Here is a 15,793-nt window from a genome sequence, read left to right as displayed (position 1 = left end):
GGGGGGGTGTACAGGGACAATGATGGCATGCTTGAACTTGTAGTTCCTTAGCTGATATATATGTGTGGGGGTGGGGGGTACAGTTCTAGTGGATGTTTATATAATATGGGGGGGCGAAAAAAAATGTTCTGCCCCGGGCGCCCATAACTCTGGTTACGCCACTGATGACACTGTCCTTCCTTCTGGGGGGCGGATACTTTTGTTCCCCCCTGTGCGTGTTGTAAACTAGCCACCACTCCAAGTTTAGTGTCACTTTAAGCAACCAGAAGTGACCAGGTCAATGAAGGCAGCCAGTGGAAACAGACTAGTGATCCAGTTGTGTTTCACAAGCCGAAGCAGCAGCAAGATGGTGCTTTCTCAAGGCTGAATAGTGTGAAAGAGAGCGCAGAGTGTGCACATGCATCACTTCACCCAGAAGATGTCAGGGATTGGTCCTCATTGGTTTCTCAACCTCCACCACGATAAAATTGGCAGTGATGGGATATTTGGGATATTTGAAAGGTGCAATCAGAAAAGTAGCTTCCGATTCTTTAGCCTGTAACAGCCTTTCTCACAAAGTGAACCACAGAGCTTCTCCCTTCTATGTTATAAAGTGGAGGAGAGAGGGAGATATTTTGTTCTCCAAAAATAATTCCTCTCCTTGGGTGACAATTCTGCTCTTCCATAGATTTGATAGAATTAATGAGAGGTGTCACTCTGGGACATGCCCATGTGAATGGTCTATTGAGTAATGTAGCCTTTTTTTTTTTCTTAATATACTGCTGTCCTATCTGGGTGTTTTCCTTTAAGCAACTACTGCCACACACTTATAAAGCTAGATATAATAAAACATTATAAGTGATTCAAGTGTGTACATGGCAGGTCTACATACTCTTTTGTTTACACAAAACTTGAACTTAGCACAGCTCATTGATGAGCTTTGCAATATTTAACCCCAGCGCAGCTGACATTGACAAACACAGGGCTTCATAGAGGAAACAAATGTTTCCTCAACAGAGTGGCCTGATGAGACATACTTTGTATGGTTTACAACAAGCCAAATATATGAGGTCACACACACACCATAGTGTGGTGAATTACACACAATGAGATGTGACCCTTTTAAATCCTGCCCAACTATTATTTACATTTGCTTTGCTACTGTTCACCAATAAGCCAAAGATGACTGCATATTATTCATGGGCATCCGGCTGACTCTGTAATGCCAGGTTTCTCTAATACATGAAATGACAGGTTCAAATAGTATTGATAGAGATGTGGGAGAAACATGCTAGATGTGGTATTTGCTGATTGTAGGTGCCATAATTATACATTTTGATGGCGTATACCTTTAACAGAAATACATGTGGCTAAACAGGAATGATGTACAGGGTTATTCAAAAAGCTGCCGAAGACAGCCGAGTGAATGACTGAGCCGTAGTGAAGTGAGCCGAACAACGTTCGGCTATTCACTATGGCTCAGTACGGCTGATTTCAGCGGTTCATCAGCTGAAATCATCCGTACATCGGCTGCACTTCAGTCAGCCGAAGGACTTCGACTCAGCCAATCCAACATCTCACTGCCGTTCGCCCCTATTCTCATAGGGGCTGAATAGCAGTGAGTGACTATCGGCTCGGCACCTCTGTGGTACCGAGCATTATAGCACATCAGTAAGAATTATTTAAAAAAATGTTTTAAATAAATTGAAAAAAAAAAAGGATTTTTTTAAAAAGAGAAAAAAAAAGTTGGGCGGAGCTAACAGTGACAGCTTGCACCACCCAGCTGTTTCCTGTTGGCTGGCACCTGCTAGAGTCTTCTAGCAGGTGCCGGCCAATGAACAACAACTGGGTGGAGCAGGCTGTGACCTCACGGCGTGCTACGCCCTGTTGTTACTGTTTAATGACAGTTCAGCATCCCCAGGTCATTTGGGGATGTTGATCTGCCATTACAAGTTGGCTCAGTCGAGCCGAAGCATATGCCTTCGGCTCAGCTGCTGTACAGGCTATCAGTCGAACCGAAGGGCTCCAGCGGCCGAAGAGAGCCGAAGGATCAGTCGAAGTTATAACTGAATCCTTCGGCTCCTTTGTGAATAACCCCCCAAATGATGATGCCTTAGTTACAATGTGCATCATAAATTATGGAGATGGTAGCAAAGTTGTGTTACTATTTTAAGTTGCTTTTACCAGATAGTATTACCGATTGCAGATTAGACTTTAAGGTTGCATTCACAATTTATTGTACGGCTAGCATGTTTTTCAAATGGTTTTAAGTACTACATGTAGTACAGAAGCGGAATCAATCGTTTTTAGTGCCAAAGACTTTTAAACGAGAGCGCCTGAAAAAAAACGCCTATTTCCATTAAAGTATATGAGGCCAAAATACTAATTTCTAGGCAATCAAGCTACAAAACGCCTGTGTGTGAATGGGGCCTTACCGATTGCTTCTATGCTTCAAGAGACTGTTGAAGTATACATATACTAAGACATGTAATCAATACCCTAATGATGCAGGAGACTGCCAGAAGCCATTAACATGTTACAGTAAAACAAAACAGTTTGAGCAGATAAAGCAGATACATTGTCACAGATTAATGTTACTAAAGATTGCTACAACATGCCCATGCTTTACTTATAAGATGTGTAACAACAAATCTGAGTATTATTAGGAACTGAATCACTTATGCCCATGCCTCAACTTTCTCATTACCAATGGAAGCCACCACTTGAAATGCCACTAGGTATCTACATGCATCTGAGGACATAAGATTAAGTCAGGTTAGAGGAAAAAGGCTGGACCAGGTGACTGACATTTTGTGCCTATGAGCTGCTTAAAAGATAAATGCGGTACTGCATCCCCCACAGGCCTTCCTTATACAGTATATGTAAAACAACCAGACCTCAGATGCAGAACCCAATGATACATCCATAGGAACAGGAGTGCAGCAGATGTCCACTTCAATTCAACACATATGCTCTGCTTCCTATTTACCCCAGTCATAGGGTTATAGGGAACTAATATAGCCTGTAGAGCCACAGTGTGCAAGCACTAATTTAAAGAAGAACACTGGGGAAAATAAATTCTTAACCCTTGCAGTGGAACTACACCTGTTAACTGCTCGTTTTCATCTAAGTGCAAAAAAGCAAGAAAAAAAAAAGTTATACCCACCCAAACCTTGCAGATGGCTGGCTCCTAGTCTGGTCTCTTCAGCATGTCTCCTCCTCTATTCCAGCGATGGAATGTCCCTTACGTCCAATACACTGTATTGGACGTGATTATTCATGGGACCTTAGACCGCTGGAGCGGAGGGGGAGAGGGGCTTGATGGACCAGTCTAAGAGCAAGCCGGTTCAGAGGATCAGGCGAGTGTAACTTTTTAATTTTTGCACCTAGACATGAACAAGAACCTAACCCTTGTAGTGTAGTTTAAAGAGTATGTTGGCTGCACTCCTGTTGCTATAGGTCTTATGGAGGCACCCCTCCATTCCACTGAAGTTGATTTTTTCTTAACACCAGCATAGTTTACTTTCTTCTGAGTAATCGAATACTGAAAGTATTTTGTTATACAGAATATATCTTTTCAAGCAGAATATAAATCATTTTGCTGGGAATTTTTTAATTGGAGTACACAAAAATGTACCTTCTTCACAACCATTGTAGTAGATTATAGGCTCAAATATGAAAGCTTTAACACCAGGATTTTGTTAGCCATGTGACTCATTTTTCAAATTCTCAATAAATAAATCACCATGTTTTTGGAAATAAGGATCCTTGTCCTGGTGTGTTATCATAATGAGTTTGGCCTAATGTGCGTACAGAACAACCAGGAAATGGAATGTCCTGCCCTTTCCAGAATTCTGGATAGAGCTTGAGGTTAAATGTTAAACATCTCCAACATTGTCCTTAGGTGTGTCTTTTTAAGTTCTTCAGTGGAAATATATCATTAGGGTTGAAACGTGAAATTCTAAAACACAAAAGGAACCTTGCAATAACAAGAAAAATAGAAATTGGCTATTCTTGCTATTGGAACCTGCAACAGCTTGCGTTTGATTTTTAGTCCAGTCATCAAACCCAAAAACTCTCCACATTTTTGCCTAAATTATATTTGAGGCAGCTAGGCAAATAACATACTCAAAACATGCATTAAAAAAATAAAATCAATGTAAGACATTGGGTTAGGGCCATGACACAATTATGATTTTGTGATGACTGTAGTGCGATGCATTAATCAAACAGTTCCATGCAATTGACCTCCATACCACGCAATGCGCCTACTGTGAGTTAACAGTGCTATTCATTTAAATGGCACAGCAAACGTACCTGGCACCCGCAATGCACTTAATCGAGCCACAACGCTGCTACTGCAATACTGTGTGATCAACAACTACATTAACACATTGCACCAGTGTGAACGGGCCCTAAGACACTCCATCATCCCTAACAGTTGGGCCCTTGATATATTTAAAAAGTGAAAAAATAGTTGCAAACTATCTTGTTTTATCATTTGTGAGCTTGTTATTTGGAATTTATAGTTAAATGGTGAAAAATAAAATACTTCTAGACTTAGAGCAAATACTAGATTTTGTACTGCAATACCTTTATTATTACCACTATTTTGTGAACTGTTAACTTGGCCATACACTGGTTATTATTATCATTATTATAATTATTATATAGGATTTATATAGCACCAACAGTTTGCGCAGCGCTTTACAATATAAGGAAGACATTACAATCACAATACAATTCAAGACAAGATGGTTGAATTTGCTGCTGAAATTTGCACAGTGTGTGGCCAGGCCGAGACCCTCCATTCAACAAAAAATTTTAAGCGACTTGCCGAAGAAGCCAGTCCAAAAGATCTCAGTCAATCAGCTGCAATTACAGTTCAGGTATTCTGACAGAGGCAGACCCGCCACTATCAGAATACAATAGTCCGACGCTTTTAGCATCGAGGAGGGAAATGAGAGTTGTGCAGATTGTTTGCAAAAGCAGGTCAGCTAATGACCATCTTGAAATTGAGTAAAATGGTTATGTACAGTACTATGTTCAATATGTTTGAAACAAATGTCTTTATTAAAACAGAGAACTAGTTGGATTGTTAAAGGGTTAACAAGTTACAATTAGCTTTAAATATTATTGTTTATGATTTCAGCAGTTAAATTACATCTCCTGTTCTCTTTACATTGCATATATTTAGTTGGCTTGTTAGCCTTTTATCTGGCTATTATATTTATTCAGTGAAATATAAAATCCCCCTAGGGATATTCAAAAAGGTTTCATCTGTACACAAATTAAATGCCACCCCCAACAAAGTAAAGGGTTTGACAACCCTGGTTAACAAGATCAATATCTTTCAGTCAGAATAGATTGCTTATGCAGCTTTAAATTATAAATGAAAAATGCACCAGAAAAATATGCATTAAAACACACACAGGTGTAATTCCAGTGATAGACCACACTTAAAAAGGTGCCCATACACTGCACAACCGTTTCTACTGTACGGTCGTAAGTCTTTTGTCTAAGGAGCATGCTAGAAAACCAGCCGCAAATCTTACGATTTTCGGCTGGTTTGAATGATGCTCGGGAGACAAATGCCGAACTGGCCGGTGTGCGCACGCTCACACTGCCAGTTCAGCATTGCGGTCATCGCAAGTACGATCTGCCTGTCCAATATGGGCAGATCGTACGTTTTTTAAATTACTTTACAACCATCGCAAGACTAAGGTCTTGCGATGGTTGTAAAGTGTATGGCCACCTTTACATAGGCGGCCAAGGGGTAGTAAAAAACAGGTGGTTGCTTAAATCCAACATGGCAGCCGCTTGGGATTGTACACATACTTTAAGGCCACAGCAAACATTACAGGTGAAACTCGAATAATTAGAATATCGTGCAAAAGTAATTGCAGTAAGTGCTGCAAAAGGGGCCCAAACCAAGTACTGAGTACATATGCATGCCTGTACTTTTCAGAGCTCCGATATTGTTCTATGTACAATCTTTATTTTATTGATTGCATGTAATAATCTACTTTTTTGAGGTTGTGGATTTGGGGTTCTTGGGGTTTTCATGAGCTGTGAGCCATAATCATCACAATTATGACAAATCACGGCTTGAATTATCTTGCTTTGCATGTAATGAGTCTATCTCATATATTAGTTTCACCTTTTAAGTTGCATTCGTGAAATAAATGAACTTTGCACGATATTCTAATTATTCGAGTTTCACCTGTATACAGTGTGTTGCATTTGGCAGGCAGTGGCACTTGGAGTCAATGGTATTGCAATGCAAAATCCACCTTGGGATAAATAAATTGGCTGCAAACTGTTCGACAACCATGCTCTAAAGGGCCCGTTTACACCTAACCACATCGTTAATTGCACCATATCAGCTAGCGTACGTTACCATGCACTGAATAACCAGGTATTTTGTTAATGAAGGAATGTCCCTTGGTGTCCTCACGTCTAGTACAAAATATTAGACATGATAACTCATAGGACATTAAACCACCGGAGCGGAGGGGGAGAGAGGCTGTGGGGACCAGTCTAGTAGCACGGCAGGATCAAGGATTGGGTGAGTATTTCCAATTTTAGACCCAAAACCAACACGGGCACCTAATTGGTTAATTTGTCATTTGCCTGGAATTGATTTGTAACCACTTACATACCACCAGGAACACTTAAGTACAGAAGCAAAATACAGATCTTCACATCCTGATTCTGATTCTCTACAAGTATATACTTTACTTTTTCTCACTGGAATCATTTCCCCATCGCCTTGGATTATAAACCAGACAAATAGCATGCTTTTCAAAGTCTCTATTAGCATAACAAAGATAGGCCCCCACATAATGCATAATTCATCCTGAAGGACCTCCCAGGCATTGGGAATTGTATTGTATGGTGAAGTGATGAGTGGTGTGTTTAACTACTACTACTTGAAAGTGGAAAAACTGAGAGGCCATTCGGCGTGATGATTAGAGGACACAGCAAATAAGAAAAGATACAGGCTGACTGTCAATTATTTACTACAATTACAATTTACTAAAATTTACCTCTGAAACCATGTTTTGTGTTATACCCATCAACATGCACCTTGCTTTAAAGCTGGTTATGAATTGATGAGTGCATTTGCCATTTGTTTCACTTGTTGGATTTGGTGTGGTGACACAATGGGGGCTTCAGCTGCCATTGTGATCTGCGGGGCTTCTGGTGTGTCCCTGTGACTTTAAAAGGAGGTTGGGCTTCCTCCTGGCAAACCTGCACCAAATTCAACCTTTGCTACATATGCTCCAAGATGGAAGCTCTCATAGATTAGAGTAAGAACCAGACTACACAGAGGAGCCTTGATGAGGCACTGTCACTTCCACATATTCTGCAAAAGTTATGCAACTATCATCAGTTTAGAGATATGCATAAATATCGGCGCTAGAATTATTGCACTCACTCCGATACCCAACATGTGTAGCGCGATCGTCTATTTCATACGTAGGCGCACCTGATGCGTGTTTACGTGAAGACACGCATGCTCGCGGGGGCCTTTACATTTTTTTTTTTTATTATTTTTACATTTATTTTATTTAATATTCATTTAAAAAACTGTTATATATTGGCAGTGACAGGTCCTCTTTAAGGTGATATCACCTTTACACTTCAAATAAGCTATTGAAGTGCAGATCACACTTCAAAAGCTTATTGCTGGGCTTCAAGAGCCTGGCACTGACAGCGATGGGACCAGAAGTGATGTAATCTGCATCGCTCCCGGTCTCATACTACGGGGAGGTGATCGGTGAAAGGAGGTTTGTCGAACTCCTCCCTAGCTTCCCCCTGACATCAGAGAAGCCGGTCACAGGCCTGTAGGAGGGGAAGCGGACCCCCGGGAAACATGGTGGGCGTTTACCGGCCCACAGAAGCGATCTGGCGGTAGCTGAGCCGCCAGAATCGATTCTACTGTAAAGCCGACAGTCGGCTTTACAAGTGTAAACAGCGTCCCGGCAGCTTCAGTTTAAATGGGCCCGATGCCAGTGAAGTACACTGTACATCACTGGTCATGAAGGGGTTAAATTGTGAGGTTTTTTTTCTCCCTGCAGGCTCCTGACAGTTTTTTAATCTGGTGAAGTTGTGGGTGGCTCCCCTCACACAGCTGCCTCCCCTCTTCCATTCACAGATCCATTGACAGGACCTGTGAATAGAGAAACTTCAAGTTTGGGGCAGATGGACTTGTAGTTCTCAATAGAATACAAGTGCGGTGTCCTCCATTCATACTTCCTCCCATCCTTGTAACTGAAAGCCATCAATTGCATTATAGCACTGCTAAAAAGGTGTCAAGACTAGAAAACACAGTCAAATGTGAATCAGGGGGCAGCATTGGAATGAAAGCGGCCTAAAATATGGATCTTAAGAAATCGGTTAATGAAGGCCTACTTATAATGGGAGAAAAAGAGTGTAAGTCATTTCACAGAAAAATAGGCATGAAGACATGCAGCTTTATTCTATCCTCACTTACATGTAGCCAATATAGAAAAAAATACAAAAGAAGAAAGAACGGCTCAAATCTACCCCGATTTCAAATTGTTTTAATTAAAGTACAGCAGCACTAAGAAACTAGCAATGCGAGTCTACTAGTACATTTACTCTTGTCTAAACTAATCCAAAATTTCAGCTGGTGTGCAGATCATAGGAATGTAAACTACACACAGTATGGTTATGCTCCCCATTCTTTTCAGTGAACACATACATACTATATATGGAGTACGTGGAGGTTTACTTGTTTATTTACAAATGCCCCGGTCTATTTTATAAAGTAAACTTGTGCTTTGGCCATGTGGGGTGTAGAAAGTGGTTAGTTTAAATGCAGGCCACATGTGCTGCTAATACTTACCTCCTTTTGCTTTCCTGCAGTTTAATTCCTCCCTTAAGCTGGATTCACACCTAGGCGACACCTATTATGCACATTTTTTTTTTGCACGGTGTTGCAAGCGTTTTATGCTTATATGTGCATCACTCAGCTCCAAACCCTCAAACAATCTCTGAATTTGTGCAGGCACTGTCCTTTCTTCTGGAGGGTGGCTACTTTTGTTCTCCATGGACCCTGTGTGTTGTAGAGTAGTCACTTCTCCAAGCTTACTCTTATTATAGACTACAATCTCACGTTTAGTTTACTAATTTGTATTGAGATTGTAGTCTATCAGAGGAGCGAGCTTGGAGTGGTGGCTACTTCACAACACACACATGGACCATGGGGAACAGAAGTGGCCACCCTCCAGAAGGAACAGTGTCAGCACGGATTCAGAGCTGATTTTAGGATCTACAGCCGAGTGGTACACAACTAAGATAATTTTTTTGTTAATAGTTAAAGTAACATTAAAGTCAAAAATATTTTTCACTCCCCCCAATGTTAAGTAAAACACTTACCTTAAATTATGTTTCTTAATCCGATCTTCTTCTTCTTTCCTGACGTTTTCATCTGTCCCTCCAGCGCTGCTGTGGGTCTCCGATCCAGCGCTGACTCCTCTGTCCTTGCTGGTACTTCCTGTCCCACGGTGCCTGCATGCAGGTGCATGCCGTCCATAGACTTACCTTGTGTCTCTCCTCGTCTCCTGGCCTAAAATCAGAACTGCGCATGTGCCCGCCCCAAGATGCTTTGCGGCCGCCCAAGAATTTTCTAATTTTCGGACGGGAGTGCGCGGGGAAGACACAGGTAAGTTTTAACCGCTTTAAAAAAAAATGTTTTTGCATATATCTACTGCTTGCTAGCAGTAGATATATGCATAAAAAGCTGAGGGTTAGAGAACACTTTAAAAAGGTACTTGAATGCATTTTTAAGATTTAACTCCTGAGTTTAGTGTCACTTTAAATTGGAAGTAAACCTAAAAACAAATTCTAGAAATTAGAGTTTTTCGGCAGAATAGACCCACCAAATCTTTTCTGCCATAAAACAACTGCTTATAACTTCTAGCAGTTTTTCCCTATTGTGAACATGTGCCTTACAGTGTGCTACCCGAGGTCCTTCCCAGCATCTGCAGTGAGCCGGGACTCAAGATGGGTGCCATGGATGATGTAACTCCTGTGCACATACAGGGGAGTTACAGCATCACAGGAAGTTCAATGGTCAGACAGGACAACAGGGACCTGGAAGCAGAGGAAGATATGGCGGTGGCGGCGGACGGAGTGGCACTGACAGAGTCAGTGCTGGAAGAAAGCACACTTGCTGTGCATACTTCCATATTTGTTTTACAGAATTAAAGGTGGGCTCTTGCCATAATATGCAACAGTAACCATGTAAAATACAAAAAAAGTCACCGAAATTATTACTTTACAGGATAAATTCCATTATTAACTCAATCATGAACTCACTGAAAACACACTACAATCTAATTCTAATTCATGTCAACTAATATGGCTATGGCCTTAACAAGTATAAAAATACTTTTTAAACAAGCACTTCCTGATTCCAAACCACGCAGGCCCCGAGCAGTAATTCATGTCAGTCTGCTTACAATGTGTGAACTCCATGATGGGTTGTGGAATGTAAACAAGTACCTGTCACAGAAAAGTTTTTATCTGCTCATTATGTCACAACTTGCAAATTCTCCCCGCCACCCCACCCCCATCGACCACTGTGAAGGCAATATGCTTCTGAAGAACTGTAAAGAAGGCAGTGCAGGCACAAGGTCTAGAGGGAGTGTGTGGTAAATATCAATCACACACCCCAGCTCTTCTGACAGATTCCAAAATGTCAGCACCCACAGGATTTTGAGAAGCACACTACTATCTTCAAGGCACTTATGCCCAATTCTTAAGATTTAATCAACTATGAGTGTACTATAGTCTGTGCACAAGTTTGGTTTAAAAGATTCATGTTCAATAATTTTAAAAAGCAGTAAAAAGATTTAGTTGACCTGCTAATACATTCATCAGCTACCAGTGAATTTCTTTCGATGTTAGCTGCAGCTAAATGTAATAAATATAGTTGTCAGTGTGATCTTTGGAAAATGTAAACATGATTGAGCTATTAAGGGTGAGCATTTAAAGATAGGGGGGGGGGGGCTTCTTTTTGTAGTAGTATAACTGAAGAAAGAGCATAGAAGTGAATGACAAACTTTTTTAGGCCCATTTCACACAGGCACCCTCCATTCTGTCTCAGCTGGGGTCATAGGCTGATTCCCTATCCCCAGAGTCAGATCAAAATGGATATGAATGTCACATATGTGACATCCTTGTCCGATCCAAAATGGACCCTGAATTCCACATGGGTGGCCAGATCTAAACGGACATGTGTCCGCCTTTATCCATAGGAAAGATATGTTGTCCGCACACCATCTGCTTCAAAATTCTCGTCTTTATTAAAGTCCTTACAACATAAAGATAAAGCATAAAGATTGCAACGTTTCAGAACCATGCAGGGTCCTTTCTAATGGACCCTGCGTGATGCCGAAACATTTCAATCTTTCTTTATGTTGCCAGAATATCAATAAAGACCAGAATTTTGAAGCAGATGGTGTGTGGACAACAGATCTTTCCCATGCATCACTGTGGCACCATCCGCCACTTGTTCCAACACTTGTTTTAAAGGGGTAAACTGGTATGGTGTACGAGGTGTAGCTGTATCAACCTATATGCCACCTCAACCTAACCACTGAACCATCACGTTCTCATACAATTCATCCCCACACAGCCACCTCCTCATGTATCACTTCCCCCCTCCCCTTTTAGATTGTAAGCCCTCAGGGGCAGGGCCCTCCTTACCATCTTGTCTTGAATTGTGATTGTAATGTCTTCCTTATATTGTAAAGCACTGTGCAAAATGTTGGTGCTATATAAATACTGTATAATAATAATAATAATAATATGCACCCACATAGCAAGGTAAGTATAAGCAGACCTGGACACAAACTTGCATTCAGTCTGATAAATCTGAACAGACCCAGATGTAAATGGATGCAAATCTATTTACATCTGGTCACCCATAGAATACATTTGCAGACTGTATTTGTTCCATCATATTCACAAGTCAAAAATAAATTAATGAATAAATGCCTGCGTGAAAGGGACCTAAATTGTGTAAATAGATTCTTAAAAAGGTAAAATATGACAACCTAGAGAGGCATACTGTAGTTTTAAGCATCTATGCCTTTCTCAGTTCTTTTGTTTTTTATATAGAAACATTTTGTTATTTTTACCATTTACATCAATGTGTCACAATCTGCTCATAAAAACGCGCGACTGACTTGATGTACACATGTAGGTGTGAAACAGCTAACAGATTTAAAAAAAAAAAAGAAGAGTGAAAGGCAAGTAAAAAACACTCCATTTCTAAACAATGTAATGTGAGCAACCAGTCATGAACCTTGTCTTTGTTGAATGTTCAACAACCCCAGTATTTACACCATAGGTACGATTGCATATAGTGGATTACTGCGCACACACCACTTCACACTCATTTATTACATTCATTCAAAGCTATTGACATCTGCCTTCTGTAATCACTGGCAACCCGATTTTATTACAGCAGTACAAACAGCACAGTATATTTGTCTCGACCAAGGCATGAGGGCCCATATGAAAGAACGGTAGATTGGAAGTGTTTGAATTAAGCTAAATAAAAAAGGGGATTTCAAGAGCAGGACCCTATCTTTTTATTCATGTAGTAGAATGCTGCATCTGGCTGATTACCAGTGAGTCACGCTGCAGAAGCACAAGTTGCTTAAAATCTCCCACCTACATACTCCATCACCAGTAAATAGCAGTAACCTGCTCTCCACCTCCTTTCCTGAATGAGGCATTGTGTGTCGGTGTGAACATTTGCCTTTCCTAGCTTTAAGTTTATAATGACTCTTTTCAAACCATTAAACCATGTATTGTCTACCCATATAGTGTTGCTTTTCTGTTCATACAGTCATTGAATCATTTAATTTCCCCGTTGTAATATAGCTGGTTATTCAGTATTCCGAGACTCAAAACCTTCTAAAGCTTTAATAATTATAACTCCAGGAGCCTCAACGCCGCATTGTGAGTGTTCCCACCGTTTCCTCACTGCTTCTACTAGATATCGGAACACATATAACTGCTTAGCAGCGTATACCATAGGAAATGGTTATAGCGTTATCATGGAAAAATGGCTTTGATGCTTCTATATCAACGGCTACTTCCAGAATACATACCTCTCAACTTTCTAAGATGAGAAAGACACATTCCAGCACTACAACACTATGGGGGGAATTTATCAAAACTGCAGACAAAATATGGAGCAGCTGTGCATGGCAACCAATCAGCTTCTCTCTTTCATTTTCAAATCTTAACTGAACAAACTGAAGAGAGAGTAGCGGATTGGTTGCCATGCACAGCTGATCAGGATTTTGTCTGCTCCAGTTTCCCATTATGTGGACCATAAAAAAAACAATTTTTTTTTTCACCATTACTTTTCCTTTATACTGGCTTTTTGAAATTGCAAACAAGATAATCAAGAAATAAAGGTAGATGTTCTAGTAAGGAATAACACTTTGGGTACTCGAACAGTTAATTTTCATAGATATTTGTACATCAGACCAAAAAGAGGGACAACTGAAAAGGAAAGAGGGATAGAGGAAATTAGTTCCAAATGAGGGACAGTTTGGAGGAAAGAGAATAGCCTGCCCATTTTAAAGTATTACTACGTTGAGGTGTGTTGCCAATCTAGGTTTTATGCCAGCTTGCTTCTCATCGGATTACCAAAAAGCCCTGACATAATATAATTCCCAATCTCCTTTTGTCTAACCTGGTACCTCACACCAGGTGTATTTCAAGTAACTGAACCTTGGCCTGATCCAGTCAGACAAACACTTTATACTCTGTCTTGCTGTCACCAAGAAACCTATCTTAGGGAGGTGCAAACTGCAAAAATTTAAAAACACACAATCCATGGCTTTGGAATAAAACAATTCTAAAATGCCTTTGGTAAGAGCCTTTCACCATTATCCATTTGGGAAGACAAAGCCTCAAATCGGGGGAAAATTTGGCAGAGCTTATGCAACATCCTAACTTAGGTTTCTTCAACAGTCCTGTGTATGTGTCACAGCCCAGGAATATGCAGCTTCTGATGCCCTAAAGTAGATATTAAAAAATACAAAAATAGCAGTGAGGTAGGGCTTTTTGGCAGAAGAGATATGTATAGTCTTCTGCCAAAAAAGTTCTCCCTCTCCCCCCGTTTTTAATATTTTGTGCACACTATACAGTGCAAGTGCCGTGCAGTGTAAACTAGGGCTGCAACAACTAATCGACATAATCGATTATAATCAATTATTGAAAAAGTTGTCAACTTTTTAAATAATCGATTAATCGGCTTCTGATCAGTTGGCCCTGTTCACGGCTCCACACACTCTGTGTTACTATTGCTGGGATTTGTAGTCCTCTGTAGTCGGTGCCATTCTGCATTCATTGCTGTATAATTTTACACTTTCCATTTCACTATATTGCACACCACACTATTTTTTTTATTTTTTACTACCACCGCTCCAAGCTTGCTCCTGTGATGGACTACAATCTCAATACAAACTAGTAGTCCATCACTGGAGCCATTTTTTTAAATGTATTTTATTGTTTATCCGATTAACCGATTAATCGAACTTAATAAATCGGCTAACTAATCGATTTTGAAAATAATCGTTAGCTGCAGCTCTAGTGTAAACACTCAGCTCATTGATGCCATCTTTAAGATGCTATGAATGGGCTTGACGCCAGAAGTGACATAATTCCTGTGTTCATGCGCAGGAGTTATACCATTAGTGGTCACACAATGGCTGAAGAGGATGCCTGGGAACATGGAACAGGGGCAGCAGAGTTGCTAATGGCAGGGGCTACAGTGGGAAACTGAAGAAGGATCTGACAGCACCAGAAAGGGGCACATTTGTAAGGTAAGTGTGCCATAAAGTGCAAGTATACTGTGCACACTTGCACATTATGGTAAAACTAGGGATGCATCGATAGTTTTTCGGTATCGAGTACCAATATTTTTTTGTATCATTATGTGCCGGCACCGAGTATTAATATCGGCATCCCGAGGAAGTGCGGGCCTGGCTTCCTGACCAATCAGAAAGCTGGGTGGCAGATCATGACCCGACGCCCAGCTTCCTGATTGGTCAGGAAGGCAGGCTGCCTCGCAGTGACGCTAGGCAGCGTGAAGCCGGCTTCCTAGCCAATTAAGAAGCCGAGAGGCATGTCATGATACGCTGCCCGGTATTGGGATAAGTATCGGAGCATTTGGGCGAGTAAGATTATTTTTCCAAATGCTCAGTATCGGCAACGATACCGGTATCAGTGCATCCCTACGTAAAACCCTTCACAACAGTTTACTACCACTTTATCACAGCCTGCCCAGCTGTACACACCTTCAGCCTGTCATGTTTAAAAAGGTTTACCTGACTTTCTCCGGAGACCACAAGCATTTCAACTTAAAAAATGTCTGTAAGCCCAAGTCCTCCTTGGAAGCTCAAAAGTATATTGTTGACAGAGCAAGGTACAGCTGTCTTCTTGTGGTAAGTACACAGATGGGATGAGGATAAGGGGGTTGCAGTAGAGCACTGTCCAGTAAAAGTACATTTGTGCCATAACATAACATACTGGAGAACTCCCAACGGGAAACAATGTGCATCTTGCCCCACACATACTCCATTAGCACCCATTGCCACAAATCTGCTTAAAAGCTACTGTCCAGGTTGTACAAAACACTGCAAAAGCGGCACACATTTTTACCAGGAGTCTCAGACAAATGCTGGAGAGGATCTAGTGCTATAGGTTCTATTATACACTATGGTGGGAGTGTCCCAAGATTTCGCCTTTCGGG

The sequence above is a fragment of the Nanorana parkeri genome, unplaced genomic scaffold, assembly GCF_000935625.1.
Source record: "Nanorana parkeri isolate BGI_ZX_2015 unplaced genomic scaffold, ASM93562v1 scaffold471, whole genome shotgun sequence".
Taxonomy (NCBI): Eukaryota; Metazoa; Chordata; class Amphibia; order Anura; family Dicroglossidae; genus Nanorana; species Nanorana parkeri.
The sequence above is the reverse complement of the archived record's forward strand: the minus strand, read 5'-3'. Positions refer to the sequence as shown.